Source organism: Camellia sinensis, chromosome 6 (genome assembly GCF_055761805.1).
Source record: "Camellia sinensis isolate YWXY chromosome 6, ASM5576180v1, whole genome shotgun sequence".
Lineage (NCBI taxonomy): Eukaryota > Viridiplantae > Streptophyta > Magnoliopsida > Ericales > Theaceae > Camellia > Camellia sinensis.
The window spans coordinates 7,841,973-7,868,288 of NC_138966.1; positions in this window are offsets into that span (position 1 = coordinate 7,841,973).

Sequence of the window (26,316 nt, forward strand, 5' to 3'; positions counted from 1 at the left end):
TAATGCGCAAGAAATGGTAAGGAAACCCCGTATTTACATATCTGCCACTGTGCAGGAGAATCCGTATAGCTGTTCGAGTGTTCGAACCGTAATGCGCAAGAAATGGTACGGAAACCCCGTATTTACATATCAGCCACTGTGCAGGAGAATCCGTATAGGTGTTCGAGTGTTCAAACCGTAATGCGCAAGAAATGGTAAGGAAACCCCGTATTTACATATCTGCCACTGTGAAGGAGAATCCGTATTGGTGTTCGAGTGTTCGAACCGTAATGCGCCAGAAATGGTACGGAAACCCCGTATTTTAAATATCTGCCACTGTGCAGGAGACTCCGTATAGGTGTTTGAGTGTTCGAACCGTAATGCGCAAGAAATGGTATGTAAATCCTGTATTTACATATCTGCCACTGTGCAGGAGAATCCGTATAGGTGTTCGAGTGTTCGAACCGTAATGCGCAAGAAATGGTACGGAAACCCCGTATTTACATATCTGCCACTGTGCAGGAGAATCCGTATAGGTGTTCGAGTGTTCGAACCGTAATGCGCAAGAAATGGTACGGAAACCTCGTATTTAGATATCTGCCACTGTGCAGGAGAATCCGTATAGGTGTTCGAGTGTTCGAACCGTAATGCGCAAGAAATGGTACGGAAACCCCGTATTTACATATCTGCCACTGTGCAGGAGAATCTGTATAGGTGTTCGAGTGTTCGAACCGTAATGCGCAAGAAATGGTACAGAAACCCCGTATTTAGATATCTGCCACTGTGCAGGAGAATCCGTATAGGTGTTCGAGTGTTCGAACCGGAATGCGCAAGAAATGGTACGATAACCCCGTATTTACATATCTGCCACTGTGCAGGAGAATCCGTATAGGTGTTCGAGTGTTCGAACCGTAATGCGCAAGAAATGGTACGGAAACCCCGTATTTACATATCTGCCACTGTGAAGGAGAATCCGTATTGGTGTTCGAGTGTTCGAACCGTAATGCGCCAGAAATGGTACGGAAACCCCGTATTTTAAATATCTGCCACTGTGCAGGAGAATCCGTATAGGTGTTCGAGTGTTCGAACCGTAATGCGCAAGAAATGGTATGTAAATCCTGTATTTACATATCTGCCACTGTGCAGGAGAATCCGTATAGGTGTTCGAGTGTTCGAACCGTAATGCGCAAGAAATGGTACGGAAACCCCGTATTTACATATCTGCCACTGTGCAGGAGAATCCGTATAGGTGTTTGAGTGTTCGAACCGTAATGCGCAAGAAATGGAAAGTAAACCCCGTATTTACATATCTGCCACTGTGCAGGAGAATCCGTATAGGTGTTCGAGTGTTCGAACCGTAATGCGCAAGAAATGGTACGGAAACCCCGTATTTACATATCTGCCACTGTGCAGGAGAATCCGTATAGGTGTTCGAGTGTTCGAACCGTAATGCGCAAGAAATGGTACGGAAACCCCGTATTTACATATCTGCCACTGTGCAGGAGAATCCGTATAGGTGTTCGAGTGTTCGAACCGTAATGCGCAAGAAATGGTACGGAAACCCCGTATTTACATATCTGCCACTGTGCAGGAGAATCTGTATAGGTGTTCGAGTGTTCGAACCGTAATGCGCAAGAAATGGTACGGAAACCCCGTATTTACATATCTGCCACTGTGCAGGAGAATCCGTATAGGTGTTCGAGTGTTCGAACCGTAATGCGCAAGAAATGGTACGAAAACCCCGTATTTACATATCTGCCACTGTGCAGGAGAATCCGTATAGGTGTTCGAGTGTTCGAACCGTAATGCGCAAGAAATGGCAAGGAAACCCCGTATTTACATATCTGCCACTGTGCAGGAGAATCCGTATAGGTGTTCGAGTGTTCGAACCGTAATGCGCAAGAAATGGCAAGGAAACCCCGTATTTACATATCTGCCACTGTGCAGGAGAATCCGTATAGGTGTTCGAGTGTTCGAACCGTAATGCGCAAGAAATGGTACGGAAACCCCGTATTTACATATCTGCCACTGTTCTGGAGAATCCGTATAGGTGTTCGAGTGTTCGAACCGTAATGCGCAAGAAATGGCAAGGAAACCCCGTATTTACATATCTGCCACTGTGCAGGAGAATCCGTATAGGTGTTCGAGTGTTCGAACCGTAATGCGCAAGAAATGGTACGGAAACCCCGTATTTACATATCTGCCACTGTTCTGGAGAATTCGTATAGGTGTTCGAGTGTTCGAACCGTAATGCGCAAGAAATGGTAAGGAAACCCCGTATTTACATATCTGCCACTGTGCAGGAGAATCCGTATAGGTGTTCGAGTGTTCGAACCGTAATGCGCAAGAAATGGAATGTAAACCCCGTATTTATATATCTGCCACTGTGCAGGAGAATCCGTATAGGTGTTCGAGTGTTCGAACCGTAATGCGCAAGAAATGGTACGGAAACCCCGTATTTACATATCTCCCACTGTGCAGGAGAATCCGTATAGGTGTTCGAGTGTTCGAACCGTAATGCGCAAGAAATGGTACGGAAACCCCGTATTTACATATCTGCCACTGTTCTGGAGAATCCGTATAGGTGTTCGAGTGTTCGAACCGTAATGCGCAAGAAATGGTAAGGAAACCCCGTATTTACATATCTGCCACTGTGCAGGAGAATCCGTATAGGTGTTTGAGTGTTCGAACCGTAATGCGCAAGAAATGGAATGTAAACCCCGTATTTACATATCTGCCACTGTGCAGGAGAATCCGTATAGGTATTCGAGTGTTCGAACCGTAATGCGCAAGAAATGGTATGTAAATCCTGTATTTACATATTTGCCACTGTGCAGGAGAATCCGTATAGGTGTTCGAGTGTTCGAACCGTAATGCGCAAGAAATGGTACGGAAACCCCGTATTTACATATCTGCCACTATGCAGGAGAATCCGTATAGGTGTTCGAGTGTTCAAACCGTAATGCGCAAGAAATGGTACGGAAACCCCGTATTTACATATCTGCCACTGTGCAGGAGAATCCGTATATGTGTTCGAGTGTTCGAACCGTAATGCGCAAGAAATGGTAAGGAAACCCCGTATTTACATATCTGCCACTGTGCAGGAGAATCCGTATAGCTGTTCGAGTGTTCGAACCGTAATGCGCAAGAAATGGTACGGAAACCCCGTATTTACATATCAGCCACTGTGCAGGAGAATCCGTATAGGTGTTCGAGTGTTCAAACCGTAATGCGCAAGAAATGGTAAGGAAACCCCGTATTTACATATCTGCCACTGTGAAGGAGAATCCGTATTGGTGTTCGAGTGTTCGAACCGTAATGCGCCAGAAATGGTACGGAAACCCCGTATTTTAAATATCTGCCACTGTGCAGGAGACTCCGTATAGGTGTTTGAGTGTTCGAACCGTAATGCGCAAGAAATGGTATGTAAATCCTGTATTTACATATCTGCCACTGTGCAGGAGAATCCGTATAGGTGTTCGAGTGTTCGAACCGTAATGCGCAAGAAATGGTACGGAAACCCCGTATTTACATATCTGCCACTGTGCAGGAGAATCCGTATAGGTGTTCGAGTGTTCGAACCGTAATGCGCAAGAAATGGTACGGAAACCTCGTATTTAGATATCTGCCACTGTGCAGGAGAATCCGTATAGGTGTTCGAGTGTTCGAACCGTAATGCGCAAGAAATGGTACGGAAACCCCGTATTTACATATCTGCCACTGTGCAGGAGAATCTGTATAGGTGTTCGAGTGTTCGAACCGTAATGCGCAAGAAATGGTACAGAAACCCCGTATTTAGATATCTGCCACTGTGCAGGAGAATCCGTATAGGTGTTCGAGTGTTCGAACCGGAATGCGCAAGAAATGGTACGATAACCCCGTATTTACATATCTGCCACTGTGCAGGAGAATCCGTATAGGTGTTCGAGTGTTCGAACCGTAATGCGCAAGAAATGGTACGGAAACCCCGTATTTACATATCTGCCACTGTGAAGGAGAATCCGTATTGGTGTTCGAGTGTTCGAACCGTAATGCGCCAGAAATGGTACGGAAACCCCGTATTTTAAATATCTGCCACTGTGCAGGAGAATCCGTATAGGTGTTCGAGTGTTCGAACCGTAATGCGCAAGAAATGGTATGTAAATCCTGTATTTACATATCTGCCACTGTGCAGGAGAATCCGTATAGGTGTTCGAGTGTTCGAACCGTAATGCGCAAGAAATGGTACGGAAACCCCGTATTTACATATCTGCCACTGTGCAGGAGAATCCGTATAGGTGTTCGAGTGTTCGAACCGTAATGCGCAAGAAATGGTACGGAAACCCCGTATTTACATATCTGCCACTGTGCAGGAGAATCCGTATAGGTGTTTGAGTGTTCGAACCGTAATGCGCAAGAAATGGTACGGAAACCCCGTATTTACAAATCTGCCACTGTGTAGGAGAATCCGTATAGGTGTTCGAGTGTTCGAACCGTAATGCGCAAGAAATGGTAAGGAAACCCCGTATTTACATATCTGCCACTGTGCAGGAGAATCCGTATAGGTGTTTGTGTGTTCGAACCGTAATGCGCAAGAAATGGAATGTAAACCCCGTATTTACATATCTGCCACTGTGCAGGAGAATCCGTATAGGTGTTCGAGTGTTCGAACCGTAATGCGCAAGAAATGGTACGGAAACCCCGTATTTACATATCTGCCACTGTTCTGGAGAATTCGTATAGGTGTTCGAGTGTTCGAACCGTAATGCGCAAGAAATGGTAAGGAAACCCCGTATTTACATATCTGCCACTGTGCAGGAGAATCCGTATAGGTGTTCGAGTGTTCGAACCGTAATGCGCAAGAAATGGAATGTAAACCCCGTATTTACATATCTGCCACTGTGCAGGAGAATCCGTATAGGTGTTCGAGTGTTCGAACCGTAATGCGCAAGAAATGGTACGGAAACCCCGTATTTACATATCTGCCACTGTGCAGGAGAATCCGTATAGGTGTTCGAGTGTTCGAACCGTAATGCGCAAGAAATGGTACGAAAACGCCGTATTTACATATCTGCCACTGTTCTGGAGAATCCGTATAGGTGTTCGAGTGTTCGAACCGTAATGCGCAAGAAATGGTAAGGAAACCCCGTATTTACATATCTGCCACTGTGCAGGAGAATCCGTATAGGTGTTTGAGTGTTCGAACCGTAATGCGCAAGAAATGGAATGTAAACCCCGTATTTACATATCTGCCACTGTGCAGGAGAATCCGTATAGGTGTTCGAGTGTTCGAACCGTAATGCGCAAGAAATGGTACGGAAACCCCGTATTTACATATCTGCCACTGTGCCGGAGAATCCGTATAGGTGTTCGAGTGTTCGAACCGTAATGCGCAAGAAATGGTACGGAAACCCCGTATTTACATATCTGCCACTGTGCAGGAGAATCTGTATAGGTGTTCGAGTGTTCGAACCGTAATGCGCAAGAAATGGTATGGAAACCCCGTATTTACATATCTGCCACTGTGCAGGAGAATCCGTATAGGTGTTCGAGTGTTCGAACCGTAATGCGCAAGAAATGGTACGAAAACCCCGTATTTACATATCTGCCACTGTGCAGGAGAATCCGTATAGGTGTTCGAGTGTTCGAACCGTAATGCGCAAGAAATGGTACGGAAACCCCGTATTTACATATCTGCCACTGTTCTGGAGAATTCGTATAGGTGTTCGAGTGTTCGAACCGTAATGCGCAAGAAATGGTAAGGAAACCCCGTATTTACATATCTGCCACTGTGCAGGAGAATCCGTATAGGTGTTCGAGTGTTCGAACCGTAATGCGCAAGAAATGGTATGTAAACCCTGTATTTACATATCTGCCACTGTGCAGGAAATCCGTATAGGTGTTCGAGTGTTCGAACCGTAATGCGCAAGAAATGGTACGAAAACCCCGTATTTACATATCTGCCACTGTGCAGGAGAATCCGTATAGGTGTTCGAGTGTTCGAACCGTAATGCGCAAGAAAAGGCAAGGAAACCCCGTATTTACATATCTGCCACTGTGCAGGAGAATCCGTATTGGTGTTCGAGTGTTCGAACCGTAATGCGCAAGAAATGGTACGGAAACCCCGTATTTAAATATCTGCCACTGTGCAGGAGAATCCGTATAGGTGTTCGAGTGTTCGAACCGTAATGCGCAAGAAATGGTATGTAAATCCTGTATTTACATATCTGCCACTATGCAGGAGAATCTGTATAGGTGTTCGAGTGTTCGAACCGTAATGCGCAAGAAATGGTACGGAAACCCCGTATTTACATATCTGCCACTGTTCTGGAGAATTCGTATAGGTGTTCGAGTGTTCGAACCGTAATGCGCAAGAAATGGTAAGGAAACCCCGTATTTACATATCTGCCACTGTGCAAGAGAATCCGTATAGGTGTTCGAGTGTTCAAACCGTAATGCGCAAGAAATGGAATGTAAACCCCGTATTTACATATCTGCCACTGTGCAGGAGAATCCGTATAGGTGTTCGAGTGTTCGAACCGTAATGCGTAAGAAATGGTACGGAAACCCCGTATTTACATATCTGCCACTGTGCAGGAGAATCCGTATAGGTGTTCGAGAGTTCGAACCGTAATGCGCAAGAAATGGTACGGAAACCCCGTATTTACATATCTGCCACTGTGCAGGAGAATCCGTATAGGTGTTCGAGTGTTCAAACCGTAATGCGCAAGAAATGGTACGGAAACCCCGTATTTACATATCTGCCACTGTGCAGGAGAATCCGTATATGTGTTCGAGTGTTCGAACCGTAATGCGCAAGAAATGGTAAGGAAACCCCGTATTTACATATCTGCCACTGTGTAGGAGAATCCGTATAGGTGTTCGAGTGTTCGAACCGTAATGCGCAAGATATGGTACGAAAATCCCGTATTTACATATCTGCCACTGTGCAGGAGAATCCGTATAGGTGTTCGAGAGTTCGAACCGTAATGCGCAAGAAATGGTACAGAAACCCCGTATTTAAATATCTGCCACTATGCAAGAGAATTCGTATAGGTGTTCGAGTGTTCGAACCGTAATGCGCAAGAAATGGTATGTAAACTCTGTATTTACATATCTGCCACTGTGCAGGAAATCCGTACAGGTGTTCGAGTGTTCGAACCGTAATGCGCAAGAAATGGTACGAAAACCCCGTATTTACATATCTGCCACTGTGCAGGAGAATCCGTATAGGTGTTCGAGTGTTCGAATCGTAATGCGCAAGAAAAGGCAAGGAAACCCCGTATTTACATATCTGCCACTGTGCAGGAGAATCCGTATTGGTGTTCGAGTGTTCGAACCGTAATGCGCAAGAAATGGTACGGAAACCCCGTATTTAAATATCTGCCACTGTGCAGGAGAATCCGTATAGGTGTTCGAGTGTTCGAACCGTAATGCGCAAGAAATGGTACGGAAACCCCGTATTTAAATATCTGCCACTGTGCAGGAGAATCCGTATAGGTGTTCGAGTGTTCGAACCGTAATGCGCAAGAAATGGTATGTAAATCCTGTATTTACATATCTGCCACTATGCAGGAGAATCTGTATAGGTGTTCGAGTGTTCGAACCGTAATGCGCAAGAAATGGTACGGAAACCCCGTATTTACATATCTGCCACTGTTCTGGAGAATTCGTATAGGTGTTCGAGTGTTCGAACCGTAATGCGCAAGAAATGGTAAGGAAACCCCGTATTTACATATCTGCCACTGTGCAAGAGAATCCGTATAGGTGTTCGAGTGTTCAAACCGTAATGCGCAAGAAATGGAATGTAAACCCCGTATTTACATATCTGCCACTGTGCAGGAGAATCCGTATAGGTGTTCGAGTGTTCGAACCGTAATGCGTAAGAAATGGTACGGAAACCCCGTATTTACATATCTGCCACTGTGCAGGAGAATCCGTATAGGTGTTCGAGAGTTCGAACCGTAATGCGCAAGAAATGGTACGGAAACCCCGTATTTACATATCTGCCACTGTGCAGGAGAATCCGTATAGGTGTTCGAGTGTTCAAACCGTAATGCGCAAGAAATGGTACGGAAACCCCGTATTTACATATCTGCCACTGTGCAGGAGAATCCGTATATGTGTTCGAGTGTTCGAACCGTAATGCGCAAGAAATGGTAAGGAAACCCCGTATTTACATATCTGCCACTGTGTAGGAGAATCCGTATAGGTGTTCGAGTGTTCGAACCGTAATGCGCAAGATATGGTACGAAAATCCCGTATTTACATATCTGCCACTGTGCAGGAGAATCCGTATAGGTGTTCGAGAGTTCGAACCGTAATGCGCAAGAAATGGTACAGAAACCCCGTATTTAAATATCTGCCACTATGCAAGAGAATTCGTATAGGTGTTCGAGTGTTCGAACCGTAATGCGCAAGAAATGGTATGTAAACTCTGTATTTACATATCTGCCACTGTGCAGGAAATCCGTACAGGTGTTCGAGTGTTCGAACCGTAATGCGCAAGAAATGGTACGAAAACCCCGTATTTACATATCTGCCACTGTGCAGGAGAATCCGTATAGGTGTTCGAGTGTTCGAATCGTAATGCGCAAGAAAAGGCAAGGAAACCCCGTATTTACATATCTGCCACTGTGCAGGAGAATCCGTATTGGTGTTCGAGTGTTCGAACCGTAATGCGCAAGAAATGGTACGGAAACCCCGTATTTAAATATCTGCCACTGTGCAGGAGAATCCGTATAGGTGTTCGAGTGTTCGAACCGTAATGCGCAAGAAATGGTATGTAAATCCTGTATTTACATATCTGCCACTATGCAGGAGAATCTGTATAGGTGTTCGAGTGTTCGAACCGTAATGCGCAAGAAATGGTACGGAAACCCCGTATTTACATATCTGCCACTGTTCTGGAGAATTCGTATAGGTGTTCGAGTGTTCGAACCGTAATGCGCAAGAAATGGTAAGGAAACCCCGTATTTACATATCTGCCACTGTGCAGGAGAATCCGTATAGGTGTTCGAGTGTTCAAACCGTAATGCGCAAGATATGGTACGAAAATCCCGTATTTACATATCTGCCACTGTGCAGGAGAATCCGTATAGGTGTTCGAGTGTTCGAACCGTAATGCGCAAGAAATGGTACGGAAACCCCGTATTTACATATCTGCCACTGTGCAGGAGAATCCGTATAGGTGTTCGAGTGTTCGAACCGTAATGCGCAAGAAATGGTACGGAAACCCCGTATTTACATATCTGCCACTGTGCAGGAGAATCCGTATAGGTGTTCGAGTGTTCGAACCGTAATGCGCAAGATATGGTACGAAAATCCCGTATTTACATATCTGCCACTGTGCAGGAGAATCCGTATAGGTGTTCGAGAGTTCGAACCGTAATGCGCAAGAAATGGTACAGAAACCCCGTATTTAAATATCTGCCACTGTGCAAGAGAATTCGTATAGGTGTTCGAGTGTTCGAACCGTAATGCGCAAGAAATGGTATGTAAACCCTGTATTTACATATCTGCCACTGTGCAGGAAATCCGTATAGGTGTTCGAGTGTTCGAACCGTAATGCGCAAGAAATGGTACGAAAACCCCGTATTTACATATCTGCCACTGTGCAGGAGAATCCGTATAGGTGTTCGAGTGTTCGAACCGTAATGCGCAAGAAAAGGCAAGGAAACCCCGTATTTACATATCTGCCACTGTGCAGGAGAATCCGTATTGGTGTTCGAGTGTTCGAACCGTAATGCGCAAGAAATGGTACGGAAACCCCGTATTTAAATATCTGCCACTGTGCAGGAGAATCCGTATAGGTGTTCGAGTGTTCGAACCGTAATGCGCAAGAAATGGTATGTAAATCCTGTATTTACATATCTGCCACTATGCAGGAGAATCTGTATAGGTGTTCGAGTGTTCGAACCGTAATGCGCAAGAAATGGTAAGGAAACCCCGTATTTACATATCTGCCACTGTGCAGGAGAATCCGTATAGGTGTTCGAGTGTTCAAACCGTAATGCGCAAGATATGGTACGAAAATCCCGTATTTACATATCTGCCACTGTGCAGGAGAATCCGTATAGGTGTTCGAGTGTTCGAACCGTAATGCGCAAGAAATGGTACGGAAACCCCGTATTTACATATCTGCCACTGTGCAGGAGAATCCGTATAGGTGTTCGAGTGTTCGAACCGTAATGCGCAAGAAATGGTACGGAAACCCCGTATTTACATATCTGCCACTGTGCAGGAGAATCCGTATAGGTGTTCGAGTGTTCGAACCGTAATGCGCAAGATATGGTACGAAAATCCCGTATTTACATATCTGCCACTGTGCAGGAGAATCCGTATAGGTGTTCGAGAGTTCGAACCGTAATGCGCAAGAAATGGTACAGAAACCCCGTATTTAAATATCTGCCACTGTGCAAGAGAATTCGTATAGGTGTTCGAGTGTTCGAACCGTAATGCGCAAGAAATGGTATGTAAACCCTGTATTTACATATCTGCCACTGTGCAGGAAATCCGTATAGGTGTTCGAGTGTTCGAACCGTAATGCGCAAGAAATGGTACGAAAACCCCGTATTTACATATCTGCCACTGTGCAGGAGAATCCGTATAGGTGTTCGAGTGTTCGAACCGTAATGCGCAAGAAAAGGCAAGGAAACCCCGTATTTACATATCTGCCACTGTGCAGGAGAATCCGTATTGGTGTTCGAGTGTTCGAACCGTAATGCGCAAGAAATGGTACGGAAACCCCGTATTTAAATATCTGCCACTGTGCAGGAGAATCCGTATAGGTGTTCGAGTGTTCGAACCGTAATGCGCAAGAAATGGTATGTAAATCCTGTATTTACATATCTGCCACTATGCAGGAGAATCTGTATAGGTGTTCGAGTGTTCGAACCGTAATGCGCAAGAAATGGTACGGAAACCCCGTATTTACATATCTGCCACTGTTCTGGAGAATTCGTATAGGTGTTCGAGTGTTCGAACCGTAATGCGCAAGAAATGGTAAGGAAACCCCGTATTTACATATCTGCCACTGTGCAGGAGAATCCGTATAGGTGTTCGAGTGTTCAAACCGTAATGCGCAAGAAATGGAATGTAAACCCCGTATTTACATATCTGCCACTGTGCAGGAGAATCCGTATAGGTGTTCGAGTGTTCGAACCGTAATGCGTAAGAAATGGTACGGAAACCCCGTATTTACATATCTGCCACTGTGCAGGAGAATCCGTATAGGTGTTCGAGAGTTCGAACCGTAATGCGCAAGAAATGGTACGGAAACCCCGTATTTACATATCTGCCACTGTGCAGGAGAATCCGTATAGGTGTTCGAGTGTTCAAACCGTAATGCGCAAGAAATGGTACGGAAACCCCGTATTTACATATCTGCCACTGTGCAGGAGAATCCGTATATGTGTTCGAGTGTTCGAACCGTAATGCGCAAGAAATGGTAAGGAAACCCCGTATTTACATATCTGCCACTGTGCAGGAGAATCCGTATAGGTGTTCGAGTGTTCGAACCGTAATGCGCAAGAAATGGTACGGAAACCCCGCATTTACATATCTGCCACTGTGCAGGAGAATCCGTATAGGTGTTCGAGTGTTCAAACCGTAATGCGCAAGAAATGGTAAGGAAACCCCGTATTTACATATCTGCCACTGTGAAGGAGAATCCGTATTGGTGTTCGAGTGTTCGAACCGTAATGCGCCAGAAATGGTACGGAAACCCCGTATTTTAAATATCTGCCACTGTGCAGGAGACTCCGCATAGGTGTTCGAGTGTTCGAACCGTAATGCGCAAGAAATGGTATGTAAATCCTGTATTTACATATCTGCCACTGTGCAGGAGAATCCGTATAGGTGTTCGAGTGTTCGAACCGTAATGCGCAAGAAATGGTAAGGAAACCCCGTATTTACATATCTGCCACTGTGCAGGAGAATCCGTATAGGTGTTTGAGTGTTCGAACCGTAATGCGCAAGAAATGGAATGTAAACCCCGTATTTACATATCTGCCACTGTGCAGGAGAATCCGTATAGGTGTTCGAGTGTTCGAACCGTAATGCGCAAGAAATGGTACGGAAACCCCGTATTTACATATCTGCCACTGTGCCGGAGAATCCGTATAGGTGTTCGAGTGTTCGAACCGTAATGCGCAAGAAATGGTACGGAAACCCCGTATTTACATATCTGCCACTGTGCAGGAGAATCTGTATAGGTGTTTGAGTGTTCGAACCGTAATGCGCAATAAATGGTACGGAAACCCCGTATTTACATATCTGCCACTATGCAAGAGAATCCGTATAGGTGTTCGAGTGTTCGAACCGTAATGCGCAAGAAATGGTACGAAAACCCCGTATTTACATATCTGCCACTGTGCAGGAGAATCCGTATAGGTGTTCGAGTGTTCGAACCGTAATGCGCAAGAAATGGTACGGAAACCCCGTATTTACATATCTGCCACTGTGCAGGAGAATCCGTATAGGTGTTCGAGTGTTCGAACCGTAATGCGCAAGATATGGTACGAAAATCCCGTATTTACATATCTGCCACTGTGCAGGAGAATCCGTATAGGTGTTCGAGAGTTCGAACCGTAATGCGCAAGAAATGGTAGAGAAACCCCGTATTTAAATATCTGCCACTGTGCAAGAGAATTCGTATAGGTGTTCGAGTGTTCGAACCGTAATGCGCAAGAAATGGTATGTAAACCCTGTATTTACATATCTGCCACTGTGCAGGAAATCCGTATAGGTGTTCGAGTGTTCGAACCGTAATGCGCAAGAAATGGTACGAAAACCCCGTATTTACATATCTGCTACTGTGCAGGAGAATCCGTATAGGTATTCGAGTGTTCGAACCGTAATGCGCAAGAAAAGGCAAGGAAACCCCGTATTTACATATCTGCCACTGTGCAGGAGAATCCGTATTGGTGTTCGAGTGTTCGAACCGTAATGCGCAAGAAATGGTACGGAAACCCCGTATTTAAATATCTGCCACTGTGTAGGAGAATCCGTATAGGTGTTCGAGTGTTCGAACCGTAATGCGCAAGAAATGGTATGTAAATCCTGTATTTACATATCTGGCACTATGCAGGAGAATCTGTATAGGTGTTCGAGTGTTCGAACCGTAATGCGCAAGAAATGGTACGGAAACCCCGTATTTACATATCTGCCACTGTTCTGGAGAATTCGTATAGGTGTTCGAGTGTTCGAACCGTAATGCGCAAGAAATGGTAAGGAAACCCCGTATTTACATATCTGCCACTGTGCAGGAGAATCCGTATAGGTGTTCGAGTGTTCAAACCGTAATGCGCAAGAAATGGAATGTAAACCCCGTATTTACATATCTGCCACTGTGCAGGAGAATCCGTATAGGTGTTCGAGTGTTCGAACCGTAATGCGTAAGAAATGGTACGGAAACCCCGTATTTACATATCTGCCACTGTGCAGGAGAATCCGTATAGGTGTTCGAGAGTTCGAACCGTAATGCGAAAGAAATGGTACGGAAACCCCGTATTTACATATCTGCCACTGTGCAGGAGAATCCGTATAGGTGTTCGAGTGTTCAAACCGTAATGCGCAAGAAATGGTACGGAAACCCCGTATTTACATATCTGCCACTGTGCAGGAGAATCCGTATATGTGTTCGAGTGTTCGAACCGTAATGCGCAAGAAATGGTAAGGAAACCCCGTATTTACATATCTGCCACTGTGCAGGAGAATCTGTATAGGTGTTCGAGTGTTCGAACCGTAATGCGCAAGAAATGGTACGGAAACCCCGCATTTACATATCTGCCACTGTGCAGGAGAATCCGTATAGGTGTTCGAGTGTTCAAACCGTAATGCGCAAGAAATGGTAAGGAAACCCCGTATTTACATATCTGCCACTGTGAAGGAGAATCCGTATTGGTGTTCGAGTGTTCGAACCGTAATGCGCCAGAAATGGTACGGAAACCCCGTATTTTAAATATCTGCCACTGTGCAGGAGACTCCGTATAGGTGTTCGAGTGTTCGAACCGTAATGCGCAAGAAATGGTATGTAAATCCTGTATTTACATATCTGCCACTGTGCAGGAGAATCCGTATAGGTGTTCGAGTGTTCGAACCGTAATGCGCAAGAAATGGTACGGAAACCCCGTATTTACATATCTGCCACTGTGCAGGAGAATCCGTATAGGTGTTCGAGTGTTCGAACCGTAATGCGCAAGAAATGTTACGGAAACCCCGTATTTACATATCTGCCACTGTGCAGGAGAATCCGTATAGGTGTTCGAGTGTTCGAACCGTAATGCGCAAGAAATGGTACGGAAACCCCGTATTTACATATCTGCCACTGTGCAGGAGAATCCGTATAGGTGTTCGAGTGTTCGAACCGTAATGCGCAAGAAATGGTAAGGAAACCCCGTATTTACATATCTGCCACTGTGCAGGAGAATCCGTATAGGTGTTTGAGTGTTCGAACCGTAATGCGCAAGAAATGGAATGTAAACCCCGTATTTACATATCTGCCACTGTGCAGGAGAATCCGTATAGGTGATCGAGTGTTCGAACCGTAATGCGCAAGAAATGGTACGGAAACCCCGTATTTACATATCTGCCACTGTTCTGGAGAATTCGTATAGGTGTTCGAGTGTTCGAACCGTAATGCGCAAGAAATGGTAAGGAAACCCCGTATTTACATATCTGCCACTGTGCAGGAGAATCCGTATAGGTGTTCGAGTGTTCGAACCGTAATGCGTAAGAAATGGTACGGAAACCCCGTATTTACATATCTGCCACTGTGCAGGAGAATCCGTATAGGTGTTCGAGTGTTCGAACCGTAATGCGCAAGAAATGGTACGGAAACCCCGTATTTACATATCTGCCACTGTGCAGGAGAATCCGTATGGGTGTTCGAGTGTTCAAACCGTAATGCGCAAGAAATGGTACGGAAACCCCGTATTTACATATCTGCCACTGTGCAGGAGAATCCGTATATGTGTTCGAGTGTTCGAACCGTAATGCGCAAGAAATGGTAAGGAAACCCCGTATTTACATATCTGCCACTGTGCAGGAGAATCCGTATAGCTGTTCGAGTGTTCGAACCGTAATGCGCAAGAAATGGTACGGAAACCCCGTATTTACATATCTGCCACTGTGCAGGAGAATCCGTATAGGTGTTCGAGTGTTCGAACCGTAATGCGCAAGAAATGGTAAGGAAACCCCGTATTTACATATCTGCCACTGTGAAGGAGAATCCGTATTGGTGTTCGAGTGTTCGAACCGTAATGCGCCAGAAATTGTACGGAAACCCCGTATTTTAAATATCTGCCACTGTGCAGGAGAATCCGTATAGGTGTTCGAGTGTTCGAACCGTAATGCGCAAGAAATGGTATGTAAATCCTGTATTTACATATCTGCCACTGTGCAGGAGAATCCGTATAGGTGTTCGAGTGTTCGAACCGTAATGCGCAAGAAATGGTACGGAAACCCCGTATTTACATATCTGCCACTGTGCAGGAGAATCCGTATAGGTGTTCGAGTGTTCGAACCGTAATGCGCAAGAAATGGTACGGAAACCCCGTATTTACATATCTGCCACTGTGCAGGAGAATCCGTATAGGTGTTCGAGTGTTCGAACCGTAATGCGCAAGAAATCGTACGGAAACCCCGTATTTACATATCTGCCACTGTGCAGGAGAATCTGTATAGGTGTTCGAGTGTTCGAACCGTAATGCGCAAGAAATGGTACGGAAACCCCGTATTTAGATATCTGCCACTGTGCAGGAGAATCCGTATAGGTGTTCGAGTGTTCGAACCGTAATGCGCAAGAAATGGTACGAAAACCCCGTATTTACATATCTGCCACTGTGCAGGAGAATCCGTATAGGTGTTCGAGTGTTCGAACCGTAATGCGCAAGAAATGGTACGGAAACCCCGTATTTACATATCTGCCACTGTGCAGGAGAATCCGTATAGGTGTTCGAGTGTTCGAACCGTAATGCGCAAGAAATGGTACGGAAACCCCGTATTTACATATCTGCCACTGTGCAGGAGAATCCGTATAGGTGTTCGAGTGTTCGAACCGTAATGCGCAAGAAATGGTACGGAAACCCCGTATTTACATATCTGCCACTGTGCAGGAGAATCCGTATAGGTGTTCGAGTGTTCGAACCGTAATGCGCAAGAAATGGTACGGAAACCCCGTATTTACATATCTGCCACTGTGCAGGAGAATCTGTATAGGTGTTCGAGTGTTCGAACCGTAATGCGCAAGAAATGGTACGGAAACCCCGTATTTAGATATCTGCCACTGTGCAGGAGAATCCGTATAGGTGTTCGAGTGTTCGAACCGTAATGCGCAAGAAATGGTACGAAAACCCCGTATTTACATATCTGCCACTGTGCAGGAGAATCTGTATAGGTGTTCGAGTGTTCGAACCGTAATGCGCAAGAAATGGTACGGAAACCCTGTATTTACATATCTGCCACTGTGCAGGAGAATCCGTATAGGTGTTCGAGTGTTCGAACCGTAATGCGCAAGAAATGGTACGGAAACCCCGTATTTACATATCTGCCACTGTGCAGGAGAATCCGTATAGGTGTTCGAGTGTTCGAACCTTAATGCGCAAGAAATGGTATGGAAACCCCGTATTTAGATATCTGCCACTGTTCTGGAGAATCCGTATAGGTGTTCGAGTGTTCGAACCGTAATGCGCAAGAAATGGTAAGGAAACCCAGTATTTACATATCTGCCATTGTGCAGGAGAATCCGTATAGGTGTTCGAGAGTTCGAACCGTAATGCGCAAGAAATGGTACGGAAACCCCGTTTTTAGATATCTGCCACTGTGCAGGAGAATCCGTATAGGTGTTCGAGTGTTCGAACCGTAATGCGCAAGAAATGGTACGAAAACCCCGTATTTACATATCTGCCACTGTGCAGGAGAATCTGTATAGGTGTTCGAGTGTTCGAACCGTAATGCGCAAGAAATGGTACGGAAACCCTGTATTTACATATCTGCCACTGTGCAGGAGAATCCGTATAGGTGTTCGAGTGTTCGAACCGTAATGCGCAAGAAATGGTACGGAAACCCCGTATTTACATATCTGCCACTGTGCAGGAGAATCCGTATAGGTGTTCGAGTGTTCGAACCTTAATGCGCAAGAAATGGTACGGAAACCCCGTATTTAGATATCTGCCACTGTTCTGGAGAATCCGTATAGGTGTTCGAGTGTTCGAACCGTAATGCGCAAGAAATGGTAAGGAAACCCAGTATTTACATATCTGCCACTGTGCAGGAGAATCCGTATAGGTGTTCGAGTGTTCGAACCGTAATGCGCAAGAAATGGAAAGTAAACCCCGTATTTACATATCTGCCACTGTGCAGGAGAATCCGTATAGGTGTTCGAGTGTTCGAACCTAATGCGCCAGAAATGGTACGGAAACCCCGTATTTACATATCTGCCACTGTGCAGGAGAATCCGTATAGGTGTTCGAGTGTTCGAACCGTAATGCGCAAGAAATGGTACGGAAACCCCGTATTTACATATCTGCCACTGTGCAGGAGAATCTGTATAGGTGTTCGAGTGTTCGAACCGTAATGCGCAAAAAATGGTACGGAAACCCCGTATTTAGAAATCTGCCACTGTGCAGGAGAATCCGTATAGGTGTTCGAGTGTTCGAACCGAAATGCGCAAGAAATGGTACGAAAACCCCGTATTTACATATCTGCCACTGTGCAGGAGAATCCGTATAGGTGTTCGAGTGTTCGAACCGTAATGCGCAAGAAATGGTACGGAAACCCCGTATTTACATCTCTGCCACTGTGCAGGAGAATCCGTATAGGTGTTCGAGTGTTCGAACCGTAATGCGCAAGATATGGTACGAAAACCCCGTATTTACATATCTGCCACTGTGCAGGAGAATCCGTATAGGTGTTCGAGAGTTCGAACCGTAATGCGCAAGAAATGGTACGGAAACCCCGTATTTACATATCTGCCACTGTGCAGTAGAATCCGTATAGGTGTTCTAGTGTTCAAACCGTAATGCGCAAGAAATGGTACGGAAACCCCGTATTTACATATCTGCCGCTGTGCAGGAGAATCCGTATATGTGTTCGAGTGTTCGAACCGTAATGCGCAAGAAATGGTAAGGAAACCCCGTATTTACATATCTGCCACTGTGCAGGAGAATCCGTATAGGTGTTCGAGTGTTCGAACCGTAATGCGCAAGAAATGGTACGGAAACCCCGTATTTACATATCTGCCACTGTGCAGGAGAATCCGTATAGGTGTTCGAGTGTTCGAACCTTAATGCGCAAGAAATGGTACGGAAACCCCGTATTTACATATCTGCCACTGTTCTGGAGAATCCGTATAGGTGTTCGAGTGTTCGAACCGTAATGCGCAAGAAATGGTAAGGAAACCCAGTATTTATATATCTGCCACTGTGCAGGAGAATCTGTATAGGTGTTCGAGTGTTCGAACCGTAATGCGCAAAAAATGGTACGGAAACCCCGTATTTAGAAATCTGCCACTGTGCAGGAGAATCCGTATAGGTGTTCGAGTGTTCGAACCGTAATGCGCAAGAAATGGTACGAAAACCCCGTATTTACATATCTGCCACTGTGCAGGAGAATCCGTATAGGTGTTCGAGTGTTCGAACCGTAATGCGCAAGAAATGGTACGGAAACCCCGTATTTACATATCTGCCACTGTGCAGGAGAATCCGTATAGGTGTTCGAGTGTCCGAACCGTAATGCGCAAGATATGGTACGAAAACCCCGTATTTACATATCTGCCACTGTGCAGGAGAATCCGTATAGGTGTTCGAGAGTTCGAACCGTAATGCGCAAGAAATGGTACGGAAACCCCGTATTTACATATCTGCCACTGTGCAGGAGAATCCGTATAGGTGTTCGAGTGTTCAAACCGTAATGCGCAAGAAATGGTACGGAAACCCCGTATTTACATATCTGCCGCTGTGCAGGAGAATCCGTATATGTGTTCGAGTGTTCGAACCGTAATGCGCAAGAAATGGTAAGGAAACCCCGTATTTACATATCTGCCACTGTGCAGGAGAATCCGTATAGGTGTTCGAGTGTTCGAACCGTAATGCGCAAGAAATGGTACGGAAACCCCGTATTTACATATCTGCCACTGTGCAGGAGAATCCGTATAGGTGTTCGAGTGTTCGAACCTTAATGCGCAAGAAATGGTACGGAAACCCTGTATTTACATATCTGCCACTGTTCTGGAGAATCCGTAGAGGTGTTCGAGTGTTCGAACCGTAATGCGCAAGAAATGGTAAGGAAACCCAGTATTTACATATCTGCCACTGTGCAGGAGAATCCGTATAGGTGTTCGAGTGTTCGAACCGTAATGCGCAAGAAATGGAAGGTAAACCCCGTATTTACATATCTGCCACTGTGCAGGAGAATCCGTATAGGTGTTCGAGTGTTCGAACCTAATGCGCAAGAAATGGTACGGAAACCCCGTATTTACATATCTGCCACTGTGCAGGAGAATCCGTATAGGTGTTCGAGTGTTCGAACCGTAATGCGCAAGAAATGGTACGGAAACCCCGTATTTACATATCTGCCACTGTGCAGGAGAATCTGTATAGGTGTTCGAGTGTTCGAACCGTAATGCGCAAAAAATGGTACGGAAACCCCGTATTTAGATATCTGCCACTGTGCAGGAGAATCCGTATAGGTGTTCGAGTGTTCGAACCGTAATGCGCAAGAAATGGTACGAAAACCCCGTATTTACATATCTGCCACTGTGCAGGAGAATCCGTATAGGTGTTCGAGTGTTCGAACCGTAATGCGCAAGAAATGGTACGGAAACCCCGTATTTACATATCTGCCACTGTGCAGGAGAATCCGTATAGGTGTTCGAGTGTTCGAACCGTAATGCGCAAGATATGGTACGAAAACCCTGTATTTACATATCTGCCACTGTGCAGGAGAATCCGTATAGGTGTTCGAGAGTTCGAACCGTAATGCGCAAGAAATGGTACGGAAACCCCGTATTTACATATCTGCCACTGTGCAGGAGAATCCGTATAGGTGTTCGAGTGTTCGAACCGTAATGCGCAAGAAATGGTACGGAAACCCCGTATTTACATATCTGCCACTGTGCAGGAGAATCCGTATAGGTGTTCGAGTGTTCGAACCTTAATGCGCAAGAAATGGTACGGAAACCCCGTATTTACATATCTGCCACTGTTCTGGAGAATCCGTATAGGTGTTCGAGTGTTCGAACCGTAATGCGCAAGAAATGGTAAGGAAACCCAGTATTTACATATCTGCCACTGTGCAGGAGAATCTGTATAGGTGTTCGAGTGTTCGAACCGTAATGCGCAAAAAATGGTACGGAAACCCCGTATTTAGAAATCTGCCACTGTGCAGGAGAATCCGTATAGGTGTTCGAGTGTTCGAACCGTAATCCGCAAGAAATGGTACGAAAACCCCGTATTTACATATCTGCCACTGTGCAGGAGAATCCGTATAGGTGTTCGAGTGTTCGAACCGTAATGCGCAAGAAATGGTACGGAAACCCCGTATTTACATATCTGCCACTGTGCAGGAGAATCCGTATAGGTGTTCGAGTGTCCGAACCGTAATGCGCAAGATATGGTACGAAAACCCCGTATTTACATATCTGCCACTGTGCAGGAGAATCCGTATAGGTGTTCGAGAGTTCGAACCGTAATGCGCAAGAAATGGTACGGAAACCCCGTATTTAGAAATCTGCCACTGTGCAGGAGAATCCGTATAGGTGTTCGAGTGTTCAAACCGTAATGCGCAAGAAATGGTACGGAAACCCCGTATTTACATATCTGCCGCTGTGCAGGAGAATCCGTATATGTGTTCGAGTGTTCGAACCGTAATGCGCAAGAAATGGTAAGGAAACCCCGTATTTACATATCTGCCACTGTGCAGGAGAATCCGTATAGGTGTTCGAGTGTCCGAACCGTAATGCGCAAGAAATGGTACGGAAACCCCGTATTTACATATCTGCCACTGTGCAGGAGAATCCGTATAGGTGTTCGAGTGTTCGAACCTTAATGCGCAAGAAATGGTACGGAAACCCCGTATTTACATATCTGCCACTGTTCTGGAGAATCCGTATTGGTGTTCGAGTGTTCGAACCGTAATGCGCAAGAAATGGTAAGGAAACCCAGTATTTACATATCTGCCACTGTGCAGGAGAATCCGTATAGGTGTTCGAGTGTTCGAACCGTAATGCGCAAGAAATGGAATGTAAACCCCGTATTTACATATCTGCCACTGTGCAGGAGAATCCGTATAGGTGTTCGAGTGTTCGAACCTAATGCGCAAGAAATGGTACGGAAACCCCGTATTTACATATCTGCCACTGTGCAGGAGAATCCGTATAGGTGTTCGAGTGTTCGAACCGTAATGCGCAAGAAATGGTACGGAAACCCCGTATTTACATATCTGCCACTGTGCAGGAGAATCTGTATAGGTGTTCGAGTGTTCGAACCGTAATGCGCAAAAAATGGTACGGAAACCCCGTATTTAGATATCTGCCACTGTGCAGGAGAATCCGTATAGGTGTTCGAGTGTTCGAACCGTAATGCGCAAGAAATGGTACGAAAACCCCGTATTTACATATCTGCCACTGTGCAGGAGAATCCGTATAGGTGTTCGAGTGTTCGAACCGTAATGCGCAAGAAATGGTACGGAAACCCCGTATTTACATATCTGCCACTGTGCAGGAGAATCCGTATAGGTGTTCGAGTGTTCGAACCGTAATGCGCAAGATATGGTACGAAAACCCCGTATTTACATATCTGCCACTGTGCAGGAGAATCCGTATAGGTGTTCGAGAGTTCGAACCGTAATGCGCAAGAAATGGTACGGAAACCCCGTATTTACATATCTGCCACTGTGCAGGAGAATCCGTATAGGTGTTCGAGTGTTCAAACCGTAATGCGCAAGAAATGGTACGGAAACCCCGTATTTACATATCTGCCGCTGTGCAGGAGAATCCGTATATGTGTTCGAGTGTTCGAACCGTAATGCGCAAGAAATGGTAAGGAAACCCCGTATTTACATATCTACCACTGTGCAGGAGAATTCGTATAGGTGTTCGAGTGTTCGAACCGTAATGCGCAAGAAATGGTACGGAAACCCCGTATTTACATATCTGCCACTGTGCAGGAGAATCCATATTGGTGTTCGAGTGTTCGAACCGTAATGCGCAAGAAATGGTACGAAAACCCCGTATTTACATATCTGCCCCTGTGCAGGAGAATCCGTATAGGTGTTCGAGAGTTCGAACCGTAATGCGCAAGAAATGGTACGGAAACCCCGTATTTACATATCTGCCGCTGTGCAGGAGAATCCGTATATGTGTTCGTGTGTTCAAACCGTAATGCGCAAGAAATGGTAAGGAAACCCCGTATTCACATATCTGCCACTGTGCAGGAGAATCCGTATAGGTGTTCGAGTGTTCGAACCGTAATGCGCAAGAAATGTTAAGGAAACCCCGTATTTACATATCTGCCATTGTGCAGGAGAATCCGTATTGGTGTTCGAGTGTTCGAACCGTAATGCGCAAGAAATGTTACGGAAACCCCGTATTTACATATCTGCCACTGTGCAGGAGAATCGGTATAGGTGTTCGAGTGTTCGAACCGTAATGCGCAAGAAATGGTACGGAAACCCCGTATTTACATATCTGCCACTGTGTAGGAGAATCCGTATTGGTGTTCGAGTGTTCGAACCGTAATGCGCAAGAAATGTTACGGAAACCCCGTATTTACATATCTGCCACTGTGCAGGAGAATCCGTATAGGTGTTCGAGAGTTCGAACCCGTAATGCGCAAGAAATGGTACGGAAACCCCGTATTTACATATCTGCCACGGTGCAGGAGAATCCGTATAGGTGTTCGAGTGTTCAAACCGTAATGCGCAAGAAATGGTATGGAAACCCCGTATTCACATATCTGCCACTGTGCAGAAGAATCCGTATAGGTGTTCGAGTGTTCAAACCGTAATGCGCAAGAAATGTTACGGAAACCCCGTATTTACATATCTGCCACTGTGCAGGAGAATCCGTATAGGTGTTCGAGTGTTCGATCCGTAATGCGCAAGAAATGGTAAGGAAACCCCGTATTTACATATCTGCCACTGTGCAGGAGAATCCGTATTGGTGTTCGAGTGTTCGAACCGTCATGCGCAAGAAATGGTACGTAAACCCCGTATTTACATATCTGCCACTGTGCAGGAGAATCCGTATAGGTGTTCGAGTGTTCGAACCGTAATGCGCAAGAAATGTTACGGAAACCCCGTATTTAGATATCTGCCACTGTGCAGGAGAATCCGTATAGGTGTTCGAGTGATCGAACCGTAATGCGCAAGAAATGGTATGGAAACCCCGTATTTACATATCTGCCACTGTGCAGGAGAATCCGTATAGGTGTTCGAGTGTTCGAACCGTAATGCGCAAGAAATGGTAAGGAAACCCCGTATTTACATATCTGCCACTGTGCAGGAGAATCCGTATTGGTGTTCGAGTGTTCGAACCGTAATGCGCAAGAAATGTTACGGAAACCCCGTATTTACATATCTGCCACTGTGCAGGAGAATCGGTATAGGTATTCGAGTGTTCGAACCGTAATGCGCAAGAAATGGTATGTAAATCCTGTATTTACATATTTGCCACTGTGCAGGAGAATCCGTATAGGTGTTCGAGTGTTCGAACCGTAATGCGCAAGAAATGGTACGGAAATCCCGTATTTACATATCTGCCACTGATCTGCCACTGTGCAGGAGAATCTGTATAGGTGTTCGAGTGTTCGAACCGTAATGCGCAAGAAATGGTACGGAAACCCCGTATTTAGATATCTGCCACTGCGCAGGAGAATCCGTATAGGTGTTCGAGTGTTCGAACCGTAATGCGCAAGAAATGGTACGAAAACCCCGTATTTACATATCTGCCACTGTGCAGGAGAATCCGTATAGGTGTTCGAGTGTTCGAACCGTAATGCGCAAGAAATGGTACGGAAACCCCGTATTTACATATCTGCCACTGTGCAGGAGAATCCGTATAGGTGTTCGAGTGTTCGAACCGTAATGCGCAAGATATGGTACGAAAACCCCGTATTTACATATCTGCCACTGTGCAGGAGATCCGTATAGGTGTTCGAGAGTTCGAACCGTAATGCGCAAGAAATGGTACGGAAACCCCGTATTTACATATCTGCCACTGTGCAGGAGAATCCGTATAGGTGTTCGAGTGTTCAAACCGTAATGCGCAAGAAATGGTACGGAAACCCCGTATTTACATATCTGCCGCTGTGCAGGAGAATCCGTATATGTGTTCGAGTGTTCGAACCGTAATGCGCAAGAAATGGTAAGGAAACCCCGTATTTACATATCTGCCACTGTGCAGGAGAATCCGTATAGGTGTTCGAGTGTTCGAACCTAATGCGCAAGAAATGGTACGGAAACCCCGTATTTACATATCTGCCACTGTGCAGGAGAATCCGTATAGGTGTTCGAGTGTTCGAACCGTAATGCGCAAGAAATGGTACGGAAACCCCGTATTTACATATCTGCCACTGTGCAGGAGAATCTGTATAGGTGTTCGAGTGTTCGAACCGTAATGCGCAAGAAATGGTACGGAAACCCCGTATTTAGATATCTGCCACTGTGCAGGAGAATCCGTATAGGTGTTCGAGTGTTCGAACCGTAATGCGCAAGAAATGGTACGAAAACCCCGTATTTACATATCTGCCACTGTGCAGGAGAATCTGTATAGGTGTTCGAGTGTTCGAACCGTAATGCGCAAGAAATAGTACGGAAACCCCGTATTTACATATCCGCCACTATGCAGGAGAATCCGTATAGGTGTTCGAGTGTTCGAACCGTAATGCGCAAGATATGGTACGAAAACCCCGTATTTACATATCTGCCACTGTGCAGGAGAATCCGTATAGGTGTTCGAGAGTTCGAACCCGTAATGCGCAAGAAATGGTACGGAAACCCCGTATTTACATATCTGCCACGGTGCAGGAGAATCCGTATAGGTGTTCGAGTGTTCAAACCGTAATGCGCAAGAAATGTTATGGAAACCCCGTATTCACATATCTGCCACTGTGCAGAAGAATCCGTATAGGTGTTCGAGTGTTCAAACCGTAATGCGCAAGAAATGTTACGGAAACCCCGTATTTACATATCTGCCACTGTGCAGGAGAATCCGTATAGGTGTTCGAGTGTTCGATCCGTAATGCGCAAGAAATGGTAAGGAAACCCCGTATTTACATATCTGCCACTGTGCAGGAGAATCCGTATTGGTGTTCGAGTGTTCGAACCGTCATGCGCAAGAAATGGTACGTAAACCCCGTATTTACATATCTGCCACTGTGCAGAAGAATCCGTATAGGTGTTCGAGTGTTCGAACCGTAATGCGCAAGAAATGTTACGGAAACCCCGTATTTACATATCTGCCACTGTGCAGGAGAATCCGTATAGGTGTTCGAGTGTTCGAACCGTAATGCACAAGAAATGGTATGGAAACCCCGTATTTACATATCTGCCACTGTGCAGGAGAATCCGTATAGGTGTTCGAGTGTTCTAACCGTAATGCGCAAGAAATGGTAAGGAAACCCCGTATTTACATATCTGCCACTGTGCAGGAGAATCCGTATTGGTGTTCGAGTGTTCGAACCGTAATGCGCAAGATATGGTACGAAAACCCCGTATTTACATATCTGCCACTGTGCAGGAGAATCCGTATAGGTGTTCGAGAGTTCGAACCGTAATGCGCAAGAAATGGTACGGAAACCCCGTATTTACATATCTGCCACTGTGCAGGAGAATCCGTATAGGTGTTCGAGTGTTCAAACCGTAATGCGCAAGAAATGGTACGGAAACCCCGTATTTACATATCTGCCGCTGTGCAGGAGAATCCGTATATGTGTTCGAGTGTTCGAACCGTAATGCGCAAGAAATGGTAAGGAAACCCCGTATTTACATATCTACCACTGTGCAGGAGAATTCGTATAGGTGTTCGAGTGTTCGAACCGTAATGCGCAAGAAATGGTACGGAAACCCCGTATTTACATATCTGCCACTGTGCAGGAGAATCCATATTGGTGTTCGAGTGTTCGAACCGTAATGCGCAAGAAATGGTACGAAAACCCCGTATTTACATATCTGCCCCTGTGCAGGAGAATCCGTATAGGTGTTCGAGAGTTCGAACCGTAATGCGCAAGAAATGGTACGGAAACCCCGTATTTACATATCTGCCGCTGTGCAGGAGAATCCGTATATGTGTTCGTGTGTTCAAACCGTAATGCGCAAGAAATGGTAAGGAAACCCCGTATTCACATATCTGCCACTGTG